This window comes from Lynx canadensis, chromosome D3, assembly GCF_007474595.2.
Source record: "Lynx canadensis isolate LIC74 chromosome D3, mLynCan4.pri.v2, whole genome shotgun sequence".
NCBI classification, from domain to species: domain Eukaryota; kingdom Metazoa; phylum Chordata; class Mammalia; order Carnivora; family Felidae; genus Lynx; species Lynx canadensis.
Window position 1 is genome coordinate 30,997,538 of NC_044314.2, and position 23,089 is coordinate 31,020,626.

The 23,089-nt window shown below is 35.1% G+C and overlaps 1 protein-coding gene and 1 long non-coding RNA gene across 2 annotated transcripts in view; one reads left to right on the forward strand and one right to left on the reverse strand.

Moving 5' to 3' along the window:
* RIT2 (Ras like without CAAX 2) overlaps window positions 1-23,089 on the forward strand; it is a 354,435-nt gene that overhangs the window by 278,898 nt on the left and 52,448 nt on the right. The gene's annotated exons all lie outside the window — the stretch shown is intronic.
* Window positions 4,664-21,524, reverse strand: LOC115528470. The gene is made up of 3 exons (XR_003973266.1): window positions 21,451-21,524; window positions 19,722-19,789; window positions 4,664-4,807 (listed from the first exon to the last, which is right to left on the reverse strand). It is a non-coding gene; the product is annotated as an uncharacterized LOC115528470 (long non-coding RNA).

A 23,089-nucleotide genomic window follows, 5' to 3' on the forward strand; every position in this document is an offset into this window, starting at 1 on the left:
CTAATACAAATTCCCCCCCCCCCAAGTAAACACATTCTAAATAAAGTCTTCTTATTGCAATAGTACTAGTATAAATTTTGGGAAAGTCATATCTTTTTAATAAACCTTAAAAGGCTAACATTTGTGACAGTATCTGTATCATTTTACATTTAGAACTGGTATTGGTAGAGAACTAGTCTAAATGGAATAGAATTGTACTTTGGTTATTGCTAGAATTGTTGGCAATTATTTATTGAGTCTAGTCACTATAAATCAGTGATGAGATATATCTATATCTATATATATAGATATATAGATATATATATATATCCTACTTTTCTTTTAGACATTTACAAAATAAAGCCAAAGTAGTTTTAAGAGGTAACTACTAAACACAGATGACTTAATTTTCCCCTTAATCAAACTTTCAGTTGATAACCCCCTTTTCCTCTTGATCTCCAAGTAAAAAGAATTAAATCTTTTTTTTTTCTTTTGGCAAACTTTTTCGTTCAAATGATGTGTACATAAGTTTATTAAATATAGTTTTTTTTTAATCATGGCACATATATTGAAATAAGATATAGAACTATACTTTCCCTTTAGAGAGGAAATAATAACTCTTTAGCGATAGTATACTACAAGATCATGATTTTACACATTCTTTACGTATGTTCTTTGCGTGAGTACATAATCTCTTTTCTATGAAGTACATAATTTTCCAAATTCTCTTGATGTGTTGTAGCAGAATGCAGACTGCAAGGCATGCTAAGTAGCCAGCATCTGTGATGTAGAACTTTGTTTTAATATTTTACTTCTTCCTAGCAGTAACTCCATGTTTTCAGTTAGCTCATTCAACACTGAAGTGAGAAAATAGATGCTAAATGATTTTGCTTTTGCTCCATTGAGCAAAACAACCTTAAGAGATGCCATCCTAAGCCTTCCAGATATTCATTAATCCTTTGTTTGTATTTATTCCGGCATACTGAAAATTCTGACTATCTGGCCACCTGACAGCTCATTAGGGTTGCTGGGTTCTTCGTAACACATCATCCACATATGCCAAAAGAAGAATTCCTGAATATTTTTTCATTTCTCTATAAGCCAGTATAATCAAAAATCCTACCTTAACATCTTTAGCATCGATTGTTCCTTATGCCAGTACCTGCTGAAGCTCCCAAGCAAACTCACATCTACTTTATTTTATTTCAGATGAACTATGTACTCACTTTGTATTAAAATAATCGTGCCTCTAGCCTTTGTACTTCTAAGGGACAGTACAGTAGTTTCCATAATAGCAAAAACACAAGGACTGTAAATGTTTTACTTTTTTAAAAAATTCTGACTCAGTATTTATGATACAGTTTTCAGATACTATGTTTTAAAATAACAGTATTGTTCTCAGAACACAAATGCTTTAAAGGCTGCTTAAAAGTATCAAATGGCATAACCCATTCTAAAAACAAACAAAACAAAACAGAATTGTCTAATGACTGTGTCTTATCAAGAAAATTCTAAAGGAGAAACGCCCCACACTGAATAAAGGTGTCTTTTTTTTTTTAATTTAAGGCAACTTATAAATTGAAAACTTAGAGACACATAATTTAAAAGATCAATTCCACAGGGATAATACATCAACACAAAAATGTAAGAAAATATGAACGTGTGTGACCAATACAAGATATTTTTAAAAGTCATACACCCCCCATGAACATAAGAATCATCCTTCAAAATTACTGTGATAAAAAGTTATTTCCTTCAAAAGAAAAGTAATTCTCACATGCTGAGCATAGAAATTCCTATTTACAATGAACTGTCTTGCATTTCCTCAGTATTACTTAGTATGGCCTCCTCTATTAGGGGAGTATGGAAAATTTTATAACTATTTCATTTGCAAATTCAGTAGTCATTTACTTAAGTCAAATAAATGTAGGGTTAATTCCTCTGCAAAATGTTAATCTAGAATAGTTACAGTGAAAATGCAATCCACAGACCCCTGAGACCCCATGACATCAAAAGTCTAACTTGCTATTAGCCTCTTTTACTGTGAAGCTTCTGGCTCTTTAGCAAAAATCAAAGCTGTGGCACTAAATTGTATTAGTAGTCATTCTATTTTTCATGGCCATGCAGTCCTAAAAAAAAGAGGAAGAGGAAGGAAGGCAGGCAGGGCAGCTTCATTTAAAAAGTCCCTTGATGAATCAGTAAAAATTATGAATTTTATTGAATCTCTACCCTTAAATACATGTCTTTTTAAAAGTATTTTATTGACAAAAGGGGAAGTCCACAAAAGACTTTAGATCTTCTGCGGTATATAGAAGCCCAGTAGTAGTTGCAGCTACTCTACATAAAGATTTCTCTTATGAGTTCAGTTGTGATATTTATAAATGTGATTTCTTTGACATTATATAATTAATGTGTTAACATTTGGAAGAACAACATCACTCAGTGAACCAATATTTTCCAATGATCAATATATGAGATTATAAAATCAGGCATGAGTAAAAAATTCCATTCAAAATGTAAGATAGACAAATAGATTTAAACATAAGAAAGTGCAAACCAGTCACTCATATGGTTTCGGGTTCCAGGTTGCAACTATGTTAGTTGCAAAGAACAATATTCACAATTACCCAAAAAGTCTATTCAAATACTCCTGCCTTTTTCAACTTCATAAGCCCAGACTGTCTGCATATACTACCAAAAACAATATATTATAACATATTAAATGAAAAACAAATATCAGAGTCCAACTTCCTTATATTTGCCCAGACATTAACAAGATTTGTAGAGATGTAACACAATACAATTTGTCTCATAAATCTGTTTTATTTTGGAAAAAACACTTGTAATAAAAAGTTATTTTATGGTAACAAACAATGTTATATCACTGTTATTTTTAAATGAATTAATATAATTAAAATTATTAGTTTTAATTTCTATTATGGTACATATCAACAGGTGTAATTCATATAAAGCATTAGGAACCATTGATCTTGAACCTTAGTCTCATATTTTGATAGCCAAAAAAAGACAAAGATAGGTGTTTTCTTTTGTTCTTGGTTTTGCTTTTGCTGTTAAAAAAAAAAAAAAATCTGTGCTAGTGAAAGTTGTCTCAATAACCTTAAAGCCTCTCTATTAAGAACTCTTGGTCTCCTGTCTAATGTCCTCAAACTGCCTAGAACCCTTCACACCCTACCTCATATGCCCCTTTCCTGATTAGGACACAGCTAGAAAAACAGAATGATACAGATTTTTAAATTCATCTTACTTGGAAATCAAAACAGGAGTTTAGAGACTATCAGTTTTGGTCAGTTGATGATGATAAAGAGTAAACAAGTAGAGACAGTTGGTTTGGATCAACCAAAGTAGTTAACACCTACTTTGAGGACCAAGACCATAAGCTAATCATTTGTATCTTGTTAGATATGGGTAAAACCTTGGGGATACATGGAAGACATTTATCTTCAATTTCCCAAGAATATAAACCTTAATCCATATCAGGATGAATGTACCTTCTTGTCCAGTTTATGTCTTTTGATATGTATATTGTTAGCCTAGAAATGCAGATGTATTTATAAAAAAGTCCCCTTGGGACATCCTGTCTTTAAAAGTTTATTTTCATCTTTTTTGATATCTAACCCACCATCTTGACTCCCTTCTTCAATTATTACTATAATTCTTCACTTTTAAGTGGCTTAATTCACTTGCTACCCAGAATGCCTTAAGCCCCTTTGGCTCATGATTTCCTTTTAGATCTGAATGTAATAAAAATTGCGATGTTAAAAGACTGTTTTAAAGCAATGTGATGCCTCAAAACTTACCTGTACTTTGTCCTATTCAGGGTCCAGTCTTATGCCCACTAATAATCAGATTTTATTTCTTAAAATGGAAACATCTCTGAAAAGTAATTAAAAGAGTGCTTGCTGAAATTGAATTTTTAAAATGAATGCTTCCATTTTTATCAGAGCAATGTTGTTTGCAAATGCTTTATAGGACTATTAATAAGCACCTTGGGCAGCAAATAACATCAGGTTGAAATGTACCAAAACATGTATTAATTGCCCCATAAAACATGCTCTGTTGTGTCTTATTGCTTAAATCAGGTGGAGTTGCCAAGGCAACACTTGCATACTATAATGCCACTCTAAATAAAAGAGGGCATACAAAATTCCATGCTCCACTTACAGAATGACTAACAGGAACACTGTATAGAAATGAAGAGTTCTCATTGTTTACACTCGACTGCAAACACACTCATACTGACATAAAGTATTCAGTAACAAACAACATTAGATGGAGATCAAACCAGGTCAGATACCAGCTATTTTCAATGAACTGTTGAAACTGACAGCAAAGACTTTCCATATGGGCACTAAAGTCACATCTCATGAGCATGAAGATATTCTTTTAACTTTCCAGCTTTACATTCCCAGTGCATGATAAAAGCAAATGATCATTTGTTTCAATTGGGAGTCTAAGCATGATCTACCTTAGGGTATTTGAACTATTTCCTCATTATTTATTCATTCATTGTTTTTCTTTAGTCTGTTAAGTGCAAAGTGCCTTGATAGTGGCTAAAGGGTAGCTAGTTTTTGATTCTGAAGTCTAGAAGCTTATACATTACTAGAGTAAGGGCCCTAGTGGGGGTAATACTTGCTAGCTTCTAAAACAACCAACAAAAATCTTGTGATTTAACAACATAAGGATTTATTCCAGTTCATGCCATGATCTGATGTAGGTTGAGCAACTCTGTTAGGTGGCATTTCTCCAAGTAGTGACACAAGGATCTAGGCTCCTTCCATCTTGTGAAACCGTCATATTCACAGAGTATCTACAGTTGCCACAGGGGGTAAGAAAACATGTGATTACACAGGTGGTTTTATGGTAGAAGTATAGTAATTTTCATGTGTTTTGTGATTCTTTGTCCAGTGACCTATGCACCAGAAAAAGTTATGTACTTCTTGTCACATTTCTTGTACAGGGACAGAATAGAACCTGAATAATCCAGTAGATTTTACCATTCACAAAATGGAACAGATGAGAAATATAGCAATTGCCACTCCTTAGTAATTCTGAAATTCAGCTTGACAGTTATTTGAAAAGACTCTCTATCAGGAGTCAAGGTAGGTTACTTGATTAGAGCCTCTTTCTTCTCTTGCCCATTGATCTCTATAATACCCGATTAATCTTTGATTTGAGCATTGGGAAGCATACTTTGTTCCGAGCCTATAGAGACCTGAAAGCTGACTCTTGTCTATTAAAAGTTGGGAACTGAAAGCTCGATTTTAAGTCTTGAATAGTCCACCATATTTAAATTGAACATATGGTTTCTTTGGCAATGCTTATCCCAGAAAAAGTTATTAAACTTCTGATCAATATGCTTTAGTGACTGCTCTTAATATTCGTTGCAAGATATAACTTTTAAAACTGGTTTGCTTATTTGTTTTCTCACACTATGTGTCTCTTTCTATGATTAATGGCAGCCACTTTAGAGATGTCCAAAATAATATAGTTGAGCCTTAACCTCTCTCCTGGTCTCTCCTCAATCAATTTACTCAACTGAGAACTTTAATTGGCCCATTGTTACACAAAATCTTTTCAAAATTCTATATCTATTTAGATAGATAGTACTGTCTAATATTGTAGTTACCAGTCACATATGTCTCCTGAGTACTTAAGTGTAGCTAGTCCAAATTGAGATGTGATGTAAGTGTAAAACACACTGGATTTTGAAGTCTTAGTATGAAAAAAAGTGTAAAATACTTAACTAATATTTTATATTGATTGCACATTGAAATATTTCATATAAATTTTAAAAAGATATTATTAAATTTTACTTAACCAAGTTCTTTTTACTTTTAAATATGGATTACTAGCCATTTTTCCTAGTGAAAAATTTAAATTACCTGTGTGACTCAGATTTCTACTTGGAAATACTGGTCTACAAGTAATTGCCCAAGTAAGGTACCACTTTTCTGGATTCTCTTTGTTCTCTTTCATATCTTTTTGAAAACTAGCCAATTATTGCCTTAACTTATCTCTATCTTACAAACCCTTGCCAAGCACAGACAATAAAAATATAATGCATACTGCTAACATTTTTAATTTCCAAATCTTGCCTTAGTGCCACAATCTCATTAGGCAAATGTGTTGTCTTCTGAGATCTGTTGAGTAACAACTTTACTATTTTTTTTGCCACTGTATATCACTGAATTCCATCTTTCTAGAATCTCATATGTAGCATGTGATATTAGCTTGCAGGCCACCCAATTACCAAATCAATTTCATGAGCTTGATTTTGGGTTACAACACCCCACTTCAGACATCAATTACTTAGTAAATTGAAGAAGGTTAGACTCTATTATAGTAAAAGGAAACAAACTCTCAGTGACTTAATGTGTGCTACTCATATTAGAATCTGATGTAGTTTCGACAGCTTTTGTCCACAGGATGATTCAGAAGTCCAAGGTTCACTCAGGCTTGTGACATTTCCACTGTGGTTTGTAAATGAAAAGAGTGACAGTGACACAGGGGTCTATGCCAGGCCTGGAAGTAGCTTATATAACTTTGACGACCCTACATTGGTCATCTTCCAGATACATGACCCCTGCATACATATAAGGAAGGATGGGAAATAGTCTTCCTATGTGTCCAAAAAGAAGAAATGGGATTGGTGAGCATTTAGCCTGTCTCTACCACAGTAGAATTCAAATACCATATGAGAAGTATCTAATAAAAGATATATGGTTATTCTTCAGAGCTTTTGCCAGTGTGTCATATAATATATGACTTGAGCAAATTATATATATTGGCTGATATTTGAATCCCTCAGTGGAGCCTGGTGAGAACAGAGGTGTTTCAAGCCCCAGGACAAATCCTAACATGAAAACTGAAGAAACCTGAGATGGTTAGCACATTGCTCATAAAACTACCAGCACTCAGTCAGTGCTTGTCACTGGTATGAGATGAGGCCTATATTTAAATAATGAGAGAAGTGCCAGTGAAGCAGAAATTAGACTTCCTTATGTACAGTTCTACAGGAGGAATTGAGACTGTTGGTGGAGAACAGTAGCAGGAAATACTATTCAATAGAATAAATTCTTTGGTAGATTTTGGAATCCTTGAACCACTTTAAGAGTTGCCTTATGAGGTGTGGAGGTTCTTAGTACCAACAGCCAAGTATGTCTGGAAACCATCAGGATCATTTCTGAGAACTTTCCTGGATACAGTAGTTGGCCTCTGATTTCCCTTCCAATTCTAAAAGCCTAAGCTAAGACATTGAAGATTCAGATATATGTATATGACAAATAAAGTGATCAAGTTTGACCACAGTTTTATCTACAGGGGGGTCATATGCTATAAAACCAGTTAATGACATATTAAAAAAAAACTATTATCTGGAGACTTTTAACGTGTCTTACCATCAGAGATTCTATGTTTTAATTTTTTTTTTTAACGTTTTATTTTTGAGACAGAGAGAGACAGAGCATGAATGGGGGAGGGGCAGAGAGAGAGGGAGACACAGAATCGGAAGCAGGCTCCAGGCTCTGAGCCATCAGCCCAGAGCCCGACACGGGGCTCGAACTCACTGTGAGATCGTGATCTGAGCTGAAGTCGGCTGCTTAACCGACTGAGCCACCCAGGCGCCCCAGAGATTCTATGTTTTAAACTGACACTAAAATTTATTATAATTGCGGGACATTAGTTAGGCATTGTCTAGTTCCCTGTTAAAATTAACTCTTCCTTCACCAACTTATTCCTCAACAATCAGCAAAATAATTTTGCCAAGATGTTAAAATTAATAAAGTGATTTTAACATTTAAAACAGGGGATGGAATATCTGGATCTTTGTCTACTTGTCTCCTTTATAACTCCATCATGTTGCCTGCTCACCAATCAGATCACTGGCTCAAAGACTAGAACAGTTTGAAAAGGCAATTGATTATTATGACATTATATTGTATGAAATACTCAAAATGGCTCTGTATAGGACTTTCTTTAAAAAAAAATGCTTTCCTAGGTTGGGAGATTATTTTAATGTTATGTAGAAGTTCTCAATATATGATCCAGAATTTATATCCATTTTGCCTATGGTTGGTTTTATGTAAAAAAAAAAAAAAAAAAAAAAAAAAAAGAAAAGCCATATTACTCCTCAAAACATTGTTTCACAAAGGAAAAGTCTATAGCACATGTGAAATGAACTCAACAAAGAGTAATTAAAATCCTATTTATCCCATGACAACTTCCTTGAGCATTCTACTTTTATCTATTTTCTACTTTTCTGTTCTTCTTTGGGAAATAAATATAAATTCATGCAAATCTAAATTTATATGCACTTCATTTTCAATTAATCTTGTTATGTGTGTAATTTCTGAAAATCTTGTCTCATTATGGTATGAAGACTTTGAAGAATCCCTTGTACTGAAATATATAATTAATAACCAATTATTAACAAATAATCAATTGATAATTTCTTATTTGTTGATTAAAATATATCCTAGCATGTGAATTATATGGAAACACATAAAATCTTTCTGCAATATTAAAATATAAATTTGAAAAAATAATCTTCCCCAACTGATCTTCTCATTAATAACCAACACTGTCTCATAAATATTGAAAAAAAAACATTTGGAAGAAGGACAATCATGCTGCTCAGGATAGTCATTACATTTCTCTTTGAGAAAATTAATATATATATAACTGATGAAATCAAGTTTTATTTTTTTTACTCCATTATTTTAACATTCAGAGAAAGGAATCAAGCAACTTTGAATTTACAAGGATTTGAGTAAGTCAATACCTTAAATAAGTACAAAAGTATGTAAGAATTTTTTTCCAGATTTAATTGAGGTATAATTGATATATAACATCATATAAGTTTAAGGTGTACAATGTGTTAATTTGACAAACTTGTGTATTGTGTAATGACTACCACAGGGATAAGTAACACCTCTATCATCTCAGAGAATTACCACTTTGGGGGTGGTAAGCACATTGAAGATCCACTCTCTGAGCAACGTTTAAGTATATAATACAATATTGCTAATTACAGTCACCATGTTATAGCTTAGATTCTTAGACCTTATTCTTTCTTATAACTGGAAGTTTGTACTCTTTGACCAACATTTCCCCATTTCTTCCACTCCCAGCCCTGGGCAACAATCATTCTACTCTCTGTTCTTATGAGCTTATTTTGTTTAGATTCCACATACAGTATTTGTCTTTCTCAGTCTCACTTATTTTACTTAGCATAATATCCTTAAGATCCATCCATGTTGTCAAAATGGCAGGAATTCCTTCTTTTTATGTTTTAATAATAATCCATTGTATATCTATACCACCTCTTTATTATGCATTCATTCATGCATTAACAGACACAGATTATTTCCATATCTTGGTTATTGTGAATGCTGCTGCAATGAGCGTAGGAATACAAATCTCTCTTCAAGCCCCTTATTTCATTTCTTTTGATATATACTGAAAATTAAGATTACCAGATTATATTATTGTTTTCCATAGTGGCTCTGCCAATTCATATTCTAACCAACAGTGCACAAGGATTTCCTTTTGTCCACATCCTTGCCAACACTTATCTTTTGTCTTTTTGATAGTAGCCATTTTAACAGGTGTGAGGTGGTATCTTATTGTGGTTTTGATTAGCATTCTTCTGCTGATACTTTATGTACTTGTTGGTGATCTGTATATGTTCTTTGGAAAAATGTCTATTCAGGTCCTCTGTCCATTTTTTTATCTGGATTTTTTTTGTTATAGAGCTATAGGAGTTCCTTTTATATTTTGCATATGAACCCACTGTCACATATATGGTTTGCAAGTATTTTCTCCCATTCTGTAGGCTGCCTTTTCATTTTGTTGATTGATCTTTTTGCTGTGCAGAAGCTTTTTAGTTTAATGTACTTCTGCTTATATTTTGCTATTGCTGCATGTGCGTTTGGTGTCATATTGAAAAAATTATTGTTAAGACCAATTTAAAGGTGCATTTCTCCAATGTTTAGGAGCTTATGGTTTTGGGTCTTATATTGAAGTCTTTAATCTGTTCAAAGTTAATTTTTGTAACTGATATAAGATATGGGTGTCCAATTTCATCTTTCTGGATTCAGTTTTCCCATTACCACTTACTGAAGAGACTATCCTGTCCCCATTGAGTATTACTGGTACTTTGCTAGGTAATAGTTGTATGTGAGGGTTTATTTCTGGGCTTTCTACTGTGTTCCATTAGTTATGTCTGTTTTTCTCTCTGTGCCATACTGTATTCATTATTATAGCTTTGTAACACAGTTTGAAATCAGAAAGGGTGATGCTTCCAGCTTTGTTCTTTTTCAAGATTGTTGTGGTTACTTAGGGTCTTTTGGTTTTCTATATAAATTTTACAATTTTTTTCTATTTGAATGAAAAATTCCATTGGATTTTTGATAGGGATTGACCTATAGATAGCTTTGAAGAGTATCAACATTTTAACAGTATGAGTTCTTCAGATCTATGAACATTGGTATCTTTATATTGTGTCTTCTTCAATTTCTTTCATCTTATAGTTTTCAGTGTACAGATTTTACACCTCCTCAGTTAAATTTAATCTTAAGTATTTTGTTGTTTTTGATGCTATTAATGGAATTGTTTTCTTTTTTAGATGGTTTGTTGTGTATAGAATTGTAATTGATTTCTGTATGTTGATTTTGTGTTCTGTGACTTTACTGAATTTGTTGATTAGTCCCAGCAGTTTTTAGTGGAGTCTGTAGGATTTTCTATATATATGACCATACCATCTATAAAAAGAGACTTTACTTTTTTCCTAATTTGGATGCCTTTTATTTCTTTTACTTGCCTAATTGCTCTGGTTAGTACTTCTAGTACTATGTTGAATAAAAGTGGTGGGATTCCATCACTTGTCTTATTCTATCTTAGAGGAAAAGCTTTGAACCTTTTACTGTTGACTATGATGATAGCTGTGGGCTTACTGTATATGGCCTTTATTAAGTTGTTACAATCCTTTTTTTTAATGTTTATTTGACCGGGGGGGGGGGGGGATGAGCAGAGGAGAGGCATAGAACAAGGGAGAGAGAGAATCCCAAGCAGGCTCTGTGCTATCAGCAGAGCCTGATGCAGGACTCTATCTCACAAACTGTGACATCATGACCTGAGGTGAAATCAAGAATTGGATGCTCAACCCACTGAGCCACCCAAATGCCCCAAGTTACACTCCTTCTATACCCAATTGGTTGAGAGAGTTTTTCATCATGAATGGAAATTGTATTTTGCCCTTTTTTCTATCTATTGCAATAATCACATGATTTTTATCTCTCATTTTATTAATGTGGTGTAGCATATTTTTTGGTTCGTACATATTGAACCATTCTTGCATTGCAGGGATAAATCCCCCTTGATAATTGTGTATGATCTTTTTATGTGCTGTTGAATTCTGTTTACTATTTTGAGAATTTTTGCATTTATATTCATCAGAGATATTGGCCCGTAGTTTCTTATAGTGTCCTTATCTGGCTTGGGTTTGAGGGTAATGCTGGCCTTATAAAATTAATTTGTGAGCATTCCCTCTTTTCTTTTTTTTTTTTTTTTTGGAAGAGTTTGAGAAGGATTGAATTAATTCTTCTTTAAATGACTTTGGTAGAATTTTGGTGGAATTCACCCATGAAACCATCTGTTTCTGAGCTTTTATTTGTTGGGAAGTTTTTGATTCAATCTTGTAAGTCATTATTAGTCTGTTTAGATTTTCCGTGTCCTCATGATTCAGTTTTGGTGGGTTATGCATTTCTAGGAATTTCTTTTTAGGTTATCCAACTTGTAGGTATGTAGTTGTTTATAGTGGTCTCATGATTCCTTGAATTTCTGTAACATCACTTGTAATGTCTCCTTTTTTATTTCTGATTTTATTTGAATTTTCACTTTCTTAGTTTAGCTAAAGATTTATAAATTTTGTTAATCTTTTTAAAACAACCAGATCTTAGTTTCATTAATCTTTTCTGTTGTTTTTCTGGTGTCTATTTCATTTATTTCTGCTTTATATTTTTCATTTCATTCATTGTATTTTTTAGCTCCTGGAGTTTTGCTTCCTTTTTTTATGATTTCCATCTCTTTATTAAACTTCTCATTTTGTGTATTGTTTTCCTGATTTCACTGAATTGTCTGTTTCTATAGTTCATTGAACTTCCTTGGAACCACTATTTTGAATCTTTATTGGGTAAATTGCACATTTCCATTTCTTTGGGGTCAATTACTGTAAGAATTTTGTGATCCTTTGTTGGTATCATGTTTCATTGATTTTTCATGTCCCTTAACATCTTGCATTGCTATTTTCACATTTGAAGTAGCAGTCACCTCCTCTAGTCACTATTGACTACTTTGGGAGAGAAGAAAACCTTGTGTCAGCCCTGCTAGGGATTCTGAGACTTTCTCAGACCTTTTATAGATGCACCTACTTTGCACTTATTGCTCCTTCCCATGGCAGAATTCTTAAGATTGTATGCTTTCTTGTAATACAGCATGCCAGGTGCTGACACCCTCTCTTTTGCTCCTCCAAGGGCAGTGTTAAGACTAAAGTTTATGGTCTTTTCCTGCAGATTTAGCAGGCTTTCTGTGCATGCTCACTAGCCATTTGTGAAAGCTTGCTTTCACAGCCAGTGGGTAGTGCCCACAGGGAGCAACCCATTGGGTTGGGAGGTGTATGGGTAAGTCATGTGTAGTTCTGGGGTGCCCTTGGGCCATCTGGGGAAATGCCCAGGTAAGTCACACCTGTGATTTATGGGTGGGCTTCCCAAAGGAGTCTATGACACAGTTTGTAGGATCCACATACTTTTAGATAGATTCAGAGCCCTGGCTGCTGTTCTCCCAGTAGTTCACTGCCCCCTGGTTGTACAGCTCAGGACTCAGTACCCAAGATGAGAAAAGAGAGAAACGGGCCTCTGTGGCAGTGTCCCACATGGCTAGGGAAGCTGGGCACTTGCTCGCATGCTGTCACTTTCCCACACAGAAGAAATCATAACTAAAAAGGGTTCTTTTGAGCTGTGCCATGTTGTAAGACGGGTGATGTGGGAAGCATCAAATGGTTTCTCTTCCCTTATCCAGTGTGTCCAAACTTGGATTTTATTTTTTTTCTCTAATGGTGGTGTTGGAACTTTTCCAGTGGACTTTTGGACTCCACAAAGACTTTCTCAACCATGGGCAAATTATCTAAATCAGAGTTTTCTAGAGGCTACTGGACTGTAATTGAGAGGGACTGGAGCCATTGCATGAGCCACCTCAGGGCTCAAGGTGGTACTGAAATCTACAGGCCCATTTTTCAGTGCAGGGTTCAGCAAGACTCCCACTGAATCCCTTCGTGTATTGTGCTGGATCCCAAAGGGACTTTGTCTATGGATGAATGCCAAATTGTTGTTGAGGGAGAAGGGATATAGACACGGGGCATTTTATTTGGCCGTCTTGTTGATGTCACTTGTCTGCATGGAATTTTTTATGCTTACTTTATCTCACTAGAAACTTACTGCTTGTCATCTAATAGGTCATAAAAAGATTAGCTTATTGAGAAAGTTCAACATTTCCTTCTCTAATTGGTGAATAATTTAAAATTTTTTTCAGATACTATTTTATCTGTGAGTGATTTTTAGGTAATAAATCCCTTGCCAGTGTAAGAACTCTTAAGTTATCAGAATATCGAATTGCTACATTGTGAAACATGAGCCATTCTTCAGTTTAACTTAAAACATGAGTGTTATTTAATCAGTTGAAAAAACATAATTATATCAAAACTCATTAAGAATTACCTTATTTCCATTTTAAACCAAATGTTTAATTTTTACATTTCTTAATTTGTTTTACCTTTAAATAACATTGTGTAGCCTTATAACATCAAATGTAGTTGCTAAAAAACCTCTTTTTAGATTTTAATATATAGAGATTAATAATTTACTTTCTAGCTTTGTTCATCACCAATAATCTATATGACAAAAGTTACTACCACAATCTGTTTGAATATATATCTTTTGAATCTAAGTTGTAGTAATCTTACCAGAAAATGAAGACATAATGTTGGGTAACTTAAGTGAAAGTTTCAATAAAGACGTAAATGGAACAGAAAGATAATTAACTCCATCATCTAAAATGTCACTTCTGCTATATTATTCCTAAGTAAATACAATGAATAATTAACAAATGGCCATTTGAGAGGTAGATAATAGGTTTCTGTAAATAAAAAAAGATGTATTAGTGAATTCAAAAGGTAACAAGCTACTTCCTTTCTTCTCTTATTTTAGCACTAAATATTGTGGCTCTTAGTTCTTTTCTCTGGATAATGTGACACTAGGAAAATCTGGTACAATGAGCCAATGCAAAGAAGTAAACAAAACTGGAATGAAAAATAGGGTGAGATGATGAAGTCACTGGAATTTACTGTTGACAGGAAGAATAGTTAATGTGTATTGAATCAGGGAATAAAGGGATTAATGGCACTGTTATCTCCATTTTAAAGATGAGGAAACTAGACTTAGTAAAGTTAAGTATCTTGCACAAGGTCACAGTGCTGGTAGGTGACAGAGCCACCATTCCCTGAGGGCTAACTCCCAAACCCTTAGTTTACTTCCACTTAAAGAAGCTTAAAATGTTAGAGGTTTGTTTTGCTTTGTTTCATAAATAGATCGGACATAAGCTTTCAAATTGCCTGACATCAACACAGCTTTGGGATTCTAGGACCCCTACATAAATAGAAAATGAGAGAGAATATAAACATCTATGTAATCTGCACAGGTTATGAGGACAATCAATCCTAGCCATGAATACAGTATTAAAAAAAAAATCCCTGTATGTGGTTTAAAGAGTTGCTTTGTGATAAAACATACTCTAAATATTTCTTATAAAAGAAATAATGCCTCCATCCTTTTAGCCTTTACTTTTTTTTTTTTTTAGCAGTGTTTCCTATTTTTATCTTGTCACTGTGCACACAGGAAATGATATTAGACATTGTTGCTCATCAGGACTTCCATGTTAGTGCATACTTCAATAAGTATTTTCCTCAAAACACGATACCCAAAACTGCAGACATGACAGCAGATGTTTTCTGACCTGTGCCAAAAGCAGTACAATTGCTCAATTTCTTATTTTTAGTGTTTTTACATTTATATATATTTATATATTTCTTTATATTTATTCAGCTTAATACTGCATCTAGTATTGTAATGACACCATATTCCTGGTTCATCATACTGAGCATGCAGTTCATTTTCCATGAACTGGTTTTTAAATAAGACCTCAAGCATCTCTGCATTTTTTATGATTTTTGAACCCAAGTATAAGACTATTAGGATAAATGTTATTTATCCTAATTATAATCCTAATTAAAATTCGTGCTTTCAGTTTTTACCCTATTTCTAATTCTATCCAATTTTGATTCTGATATGTCATATATTTTGCACTTGAGCTTTGCAGTTTGTGTTTCTTGCATTATTTACATGCCTGCTTTATAAGTCATTTTTATGTGAAATAAAAATAGATAAATACAGCAAGCTACAAGACAAAACTGCAGGAAAAGCCCTGTAGTTCTTCGAATCTGATGTCCAAAGTGACACTGGGCCTCTGCTCAGTGAGTACATAAGCTGTGAGTACACTGTTCAAAAACTGCAACTATATCTAATAGCAGTAGCATCCAATTAATATTTTTGCATATTAAAGAAAAGACTGTCTTTAGAAACACTTAAAAATACCTGTTTAAGCTTCTCTGTTCTGTAACTCAGAAGGTGAGTATGAGAAAGAGATAAAGAAAGGAAGTCACCAGTCATTGGTGCTAGTGAAGCTTAGGGAGAAGATGAACTTGCCAAGGGAATGCCTGCAGAATTAATAGAATGGAGTAGAGAATATGATTGTTAATTCGAACAAGGAGGAGCCATTCAGAGGGAAAGGGCCCAGTATAGGATACTAAGAGGAAAATGTAAGGGAGGTTGACGAAGTAATAGTGCAGTGTCCTGAGAACAATAGAAGGGACAATTTCCCTAAGGATTCAGCTGTGAAGTTTACCTCTTGGAGCAATTTAAGCAAGTTAAAGCGAATGTGCATAATAGTTTAAATATAAATCCATAAAGTAACATGGAAATCAAGATCCTGAGGGAGGCAGCTAGCAGTTAAAAACTAATCCTTTTAAAGAAGATAAAGTTAGAGTAAAAGTCATCTGAAAAAAAACAGCAGTAAGTGCATAAGGGGAATATACTATCTTAACACCCACACAGGACCAACTGTGTGTAGCTTGAGAACCAGACTAAGGATGGATGGAATTTGTTGTGCCATTAGTGGGATGACCTGTCTCAAAAGGAGTACTTGGAAATGGTATTTTTTTAAGTGAATGTTCCTGGGGCACCTGGGTGGCTCAGGTGTTTAAGTGTCAGACTCCTGATTTTGCCTCAGGCCATGATCTCACACTTTATGAGATACAGCCCTGCTTTGGGCTCTGTGCTGATGGCATGGAGTTTGCTTGGGATTCTCTCTCTCTCTCTCTCTCTCTCTCTCTCTCTCTCTCAAAATACTAAATAAACTTAAAATAAAGGAAGGTCATTTATTCAGCTACTCTTTTGATTAACCAATGCTTATTGAGCCAGACCATATGTCAGGCACTTTTTAAAGTGCCAACAAGGGGCGCCTGGGTGGCTCAGTCGGTTAAGCGTCCGACTTGGCTCAGGTCATGATCTCACGGTCCATGAGTTTGAGCCCCGCATCGGGCTCTGTGCTGACAGCTTGGAGCCTGGAGACTGCTTCAGATTCTGTGTCTCCCTCTCTCTCTGACCCTCCCCCATTCATGCTCTGTCTCTCTCTGTCTCAAAAATAAATAAACATTAAAAAAAATTTTTTTAAATAAAAAATAAAGTGCCAACGATACAGTGGTCACTGACATAGAAACAGTCTTTACTTCATGGAGCCTATTGCCTAGTTGAGGAGAGATATAAAACCTATATACAAATAATTATCTAAGTTTAAATTATGATAAACTCAATGAAACCAAGTGCAAGATTTCTCATAACATGTTTTGGGAGAATTAGGCTGGCCTGAGAGACTCTGGCCTGCTCTGTATGGAGGTAATGTTCTAGCTGAGAAGCATGCGAAATGAAGAGGCAGAGGAAGCAAATAAGCAGGAAACAAAAAGTTGCTCATTGCAAATAAGAAACTAAAGAAAGCCAGTATGGATGGAGATGTGTCATCACGGGGAGGGATATTCTTAGATAGGACTAGAAGGATATGCAAGATCCAGATCATGCAGGTTTCTGTGAGATGTTAGTCTTTATTTTAACATCCAAAAGTAATCATGGAAGAAAGGAGGTGATGTTGATTGGCTTAAAAAGATCATTCTAGCTGCTGAGAGGAAAATAGGTAAGTGAGGTTGAGAAAAAAGAGATAATAATTAGGGTATTACAACAGTTTAATCAGGAAACAGTGTTAACCTGGGCTACTGTAATGGCAGTGAAGATGAATAAGTGCATTTAGTATATTTTTACACATTTATTTTGGTGTTTGAATGGATATGAAAGATGAATATTAGAAATGCAGGAGTGAGGGGCGCCTGGGTGGCGCAGTCGGTTAAGCGTCCGACTTCAGCCAGGTCACGATCTCGCGGTCCGTGAGTTCGAGCCCCGCGTCGGGCTCTGGGCGGATGGCTCCGAGCCTGGGGCCTGTTTCCGATTCTGTGTCTCCCTCTCTCTCTGCCCCTCCCCCGTTCATGCTCTGTCTCTCTCTGTCCCAAAGATAAATAAAAACGTTGAAAAAAAAATTAAAAAAAAAGAAAGAAATGCAGGAGTGAGAAATTGTGCTTTGGATAAAGGGTTTGACTAGGTTATTTCTAAGATCCATTCCAAGAAAGTCTATAATCTTACTATTCTGTAACACTTTAATACATACTTATGTTGGAATTTCATGAAAAGAGAATAAAGTTTGAATCCGTTGTTATACCTTCACTAGGGGCAGGGAGAACAAGGAGGTAGAATTTCATTTGATCCACTGTATTCTTATTTTTTCAACCTCTGAAGGCCTGACAGAGGGCCCTGTTTGTTTATTTTTCAGAATACTTAATTCCCTCCTGATAACTGCTGAAGTTAATATGTTGACAGTGTGACAGTAGTGGAGGTTAACAAGTAATTACAAACAAACACTGAAACTAAAATAAACAATTTAAGCAAAAAAGGTTGGGTGCATTTCCTTGGGTTGATTAAGATTAAAGACCTATGAAAATCCTTTTTCCAGCATGCTGAGATCCCGAGGGGAGGGTTCTTTATGGCTCCATCTGCATCTGAGTTATCACTAACCTTTCCCTAACAGAGGGACGGGAGGTTTCCAATTAAGCCTTTGTGAATAAAGACAAAACCTTTTTCTGAAGCAATTGTCTGGAAATCAGTGGCAACCCGATTTTCAACAAGCAGTGTAGCCATTAATTGGCTAGGTGCCACTAGTAGGGGGAGGGGTCAGGGAGAGACTATGTCAGAATTGAGCATCAAGTGCAATTTAATGTCCTTTAACAAGTTTGCTATCCTATAGCCCCATTAGATGGGACAGTCTGATTGAAGGAAGATCTGTAATTATCTTTCCAATTTAGTATCTATTGGTTATATGCTCTATTCTATTTATTTTTGTAATACTTAATTTTAGCTCAATAGACTTTGTTAAGGAGGGAAAGGCAATATTATAATACTATTGGAAATTAAATAAAGCAAATTAGTTTTCATCAACTATAATCTCAATGCTTAAAAAATAAGGAAAAAAAATAAGAAAAGGACTGTTATTTCCTGGAAGTGATTTCAGTTTTAACTTCATTATGACTGTAGGGTAAAATTTTCCATAATATGAAGTTCACAAATCCTAGGCTGTTTTGTTTCCTCCACAATTAATAACGATGAATCCAAGGGGAGATTTCTTCAGACAGTTGTTTAGGGCTTTCTGAACTCAGGATGGTACTTCAGACCTGTGGTTACTTGAGGATGAGTGGTAATGAATGACTGAAGACAGAACAGCAACCTCAAACACCTATGCTGAAACACAGGCTAAAGTTCTGTGGGGGTAACGGCTTCAAAGGTCAGATCATTAAAACCATATATTCTGTGGAATTATATAACAGCCTGCATATCTTTATGGAAGTTAAGAATTATGACCTAGAATAACAGCATATGCAGAAATGAGAGCAAATAAAGAAGTTGGGTAAATAATCTGACATCTAAGTTATGTAAACTCAAAATCCTAATCAAAATGGATGGAGGTATAATTTTATTCTAGGTCTTAACTTCATATTTACCATGATCTCGCTACTGTATTCTAGGGGATCATACCTTGTCATTTTAGTGTTCTCTAAAACATTTCAAATTGCCTTTTAAATAAGTAAATTCCTTAATTCTTCCCACTAGTGACAACTATGTTGTTTCCCATGGGTTCTTCCCATGTAAATCCAGTTTATAGCAAGGGAATATTTGTGGAACTCAACTGAAGAGGCAAATATACTCTGAAAGCCTCAGGGGCAGTCCTGCTTCAAGACCAAACGGTAACCCTGAGCAACAGTCACAACCAAGTCTTGATTGTCTTACATCTGACAGTGCTGAGATGGCATTGTGAGGGCTCTTCCTCATGACTTGTAACAAACAATATATAAAATGCCCACTTTTTGAAATTACTTACTTTTAACAAAATAAAATAGAAAGCCGTATGTAAACTAATCTCCATAATACTATCAATCTTATTCACTCGTGGGTGTTTTTTACCTTGTGGGAAAGGAACGGATGTAGTTTTGGCTATAGATTCCAGGATTTCGTAGAAGTGTGTCTTCTTCCTGGTTGTTGAGTGAAAAAAAGTGACACCTCTTAAGTAAATCCATATTCTCCATCCTTCCAGTACTGTAATCCCCAACCATGAAGAGTTTTCTGATTTCCTAAGTAACCCTTCCTTGGGATCTTGTGTTCCTTTTTAGTTTGTTTGCCTGGTTTCCTAACCTTTACATTTCTTCTATACAGCTCCAAAGTAAGCTAAGGAGTGAAGAAGGAGATTACTATGTACTGAGGGCCTACTGTGTAGATGCTGTCTGTAAACACATTTATGTTCCTTAAATCTGTCATCTATGAGGTTCTATTATTTCTTGTTACAAATGGGTAAATATGAATTGGGGCATATCTAAGATTAGGCAGCAGATGAGTGCAGACAAAAATGGGATCTTAACTTATTTGTATTGCTATTATCAAAAGTCCCCTTATTCCACTGTCTTGATGTTCTGAGCAAACACCTCTCTTAAGGAGGCAGGAACCATAGCTGGATGTTTTACAAGGCAAGTGTCAAATAATCTTCACAATTTATTCCATTTTGGTCTTATATTGCAGTTCTGGTAGCTAAACTCTTTGGAGGAACCCAGCATTCACATATGAGGGAAAGTTGTGGACAAGGATTTAAGAGACACAATACTAGTCCTGTTGACTAAGGAAATAGGAAGAGGAGCAGATTCTGAAGAACTATGAGGAGTTCAGTTTAGAGGAGGTTGGATGAAGGTCTTATGTGAAAGGAAAAAAAAATTGAAACATGTGGTAATAACATTCCAAGATTAAAAAAAAAACATTAAACAAAAAGATGCACATATTTAGAACTGTGTTTAAATCCTGTCACATACTACATGAACTCTTTCTTTTTTTTTTTTTTTTTTGAAAGCCAGGATAATAGTGTCCACCTCAGAAGGATGCCTAATGAAAGACAACCCAGTGAGAAAACTCCCATAAACCCCTGTACTTAACACCCAGCTCACTGAGCTCAGGAGCAGATGTGGGTGCTCTTGGCTGTCCCTCTCCTTAGTTCCAAGAGAGAGGAGCCATATAAATGTTCAAGACAATTTTTCTACAGCCTTTGGTATATTCAAGATTTTTCTCTGGAAAAGATGCCATAGGTAAACAGTGTATGCCTCTTACCAGTGTCAACTTACTTGACAGTTATTTTCATCATTTTTATTATGTTTTATTTCTCATAATGTTGAAAGAAAAATTGCATCCTCCCCAGTTAGCAAGGCAGGACTTGAAGATTTTTCATTCTTCTTTTGATAAATGACAGGATATGAATCAGCTTTTACTGTACAATATGAACTGTTTACTATAATAAAAGTGTACCACACAACAATTCCATTGCCTTTATTGGATTTAGAGTTTTTTTAGCTGTTTGCACTGAGACATCCATGAAAACCGTTTTTAAAATCAGAAGTAGAAATCAGAGGTAAAACCTTGGCCTCTAAGACATCACTATCTATTTTAACCTTTGAAAAAAGAGGAAGCCTATGTTACATTATTTCTAACCCTCATAATCCAGAAAATTGTTAGAAGAATTTTGGAAGAATAATGTAGAGGCAAGCATTGTAACTAATGTAGAACTGGATAGTTAATTAGCTGTACCCATTATTTTCATATAATAAATTATTCAATGATTTATATTATTCAATGTGATATAGTATATATGACTTACTTGATGTGGCCTAGGTAGATATTTGTGCTTTAAAAATGAACACTCCCAGGTGGCTCAGTGGGTTAAGCATCCGATTTTTGATTTCAGCTCAGATCATGATATCATGGTTCATGAATTCGAGCTCTGCATGCGGCGCTCTGTACTGACAGCGTGGAGTTTGCTTGGGATTCCCTCTCTCTCTGCTCCTCCCCTGCTCACACACACATCTCAAAAGTAAATAAAAATTAAAAAAAAGAATAGGATTCCAATGATTAAAAAGACAAGTGACTTCACTGATAGTACCAAGTCCCTGTTAGAGCCAGGACTAGTACATCATACTCCTGACACCAGATGCAGGTCTCTGCAGTTCTCACTGTGTCTGAGTAGTAATGTGTGACTGATCTCCCTGCTGGGCATCGTGGAAGGAGGAGGAGGAGGATAGCCTGGCTCTTTTAGAGGTAAATAAAATGTATATATTTACGAAATTACTGTGTTCTTTCATGTTTACAAATTAAGTGCTAACCTTGATATCAAAGAAAATAGAAGTACAGTAAAACCTTGGTTTGCAAGCATAATTAGTTCCAGAAACATTCTGGTAATCCAAAGCACTTGTATATCAAAGTGAATTTCCCCATAAGAAATAATGGAAACTCAGATGATTTGTTTCACAACCCAAAAATCATATAAAAATGATTACAGTACTGTAATACAATACAAAATAATAAAGACAATATAAAATATAAAGAAGAATAAACAAATTAACCTGCACTTACCTTTAGAAACCTCCGTAGCTGGTGTGAGGGAAACAAGAGAGAGGAGGGTTACTGTGTAGGATGACTTTCACTATCACTAACGGAAATACTGCTATCTATTGGCTCTATGGAATTTTTTTCTTCATGGGGGCCATGCCATATGCTTGCACAGATGTTCACTACAGTACAGTCTTAATAAACTCTTGTAATATACTCTATTTAATGTAACTTGCAGTAAGGCAGCAGAGGAAAGGGTTTATATCTGCAGGCAGCCTGACCTAGAATGAAGCAAAGCATTCCTAAGCTAACTCATATATGGAAAAGCAAAGGACTGTCCATAGATGCTTTGAAGTGACAAAAATTACCCTAGTGCCAGTTGTGAGCACCTTTCCAATGTTCTGAAAAATCAATGATTTCTGCCAAACAATGCAGCCTGAGACTAAGCATGGGAGATGATCACCCACAATCCCACCGTGAGAGCCAGCAAAAGAGAGAGAGAGAGAGAGAGAGAAGAACCATTGGCTCACTTGTGATCATATGACATTGGGCATCACATACTACTCGTGTTGCAAGACATCACTTGTTTATCAAGTTAAAGTTTATTAGAAATGTTTGATCATCTTGCAGATCACTCACAGAACAAGTTACTTGCAATCCAAGGTTTTACTTTATTAGAAAAGTGCTAACCGTGTAGTGCTAAAGGGAAATACAAAAAGGCTTAGCTATGAGAGAAGGCATTCCCCAAAGTTATCAGGCTGTCCTGGGAATAATGCAAAAAGAAGAATAAAAAATCAAGAAACTTTTTAGTTAATCTCTAAGGTCATCTCCCTCTATCATATAACAAAGAATATGGGAATAAAATGACTCATGATTTATCATCAGTATTTGGAGGAGTTGATCACTCTCTC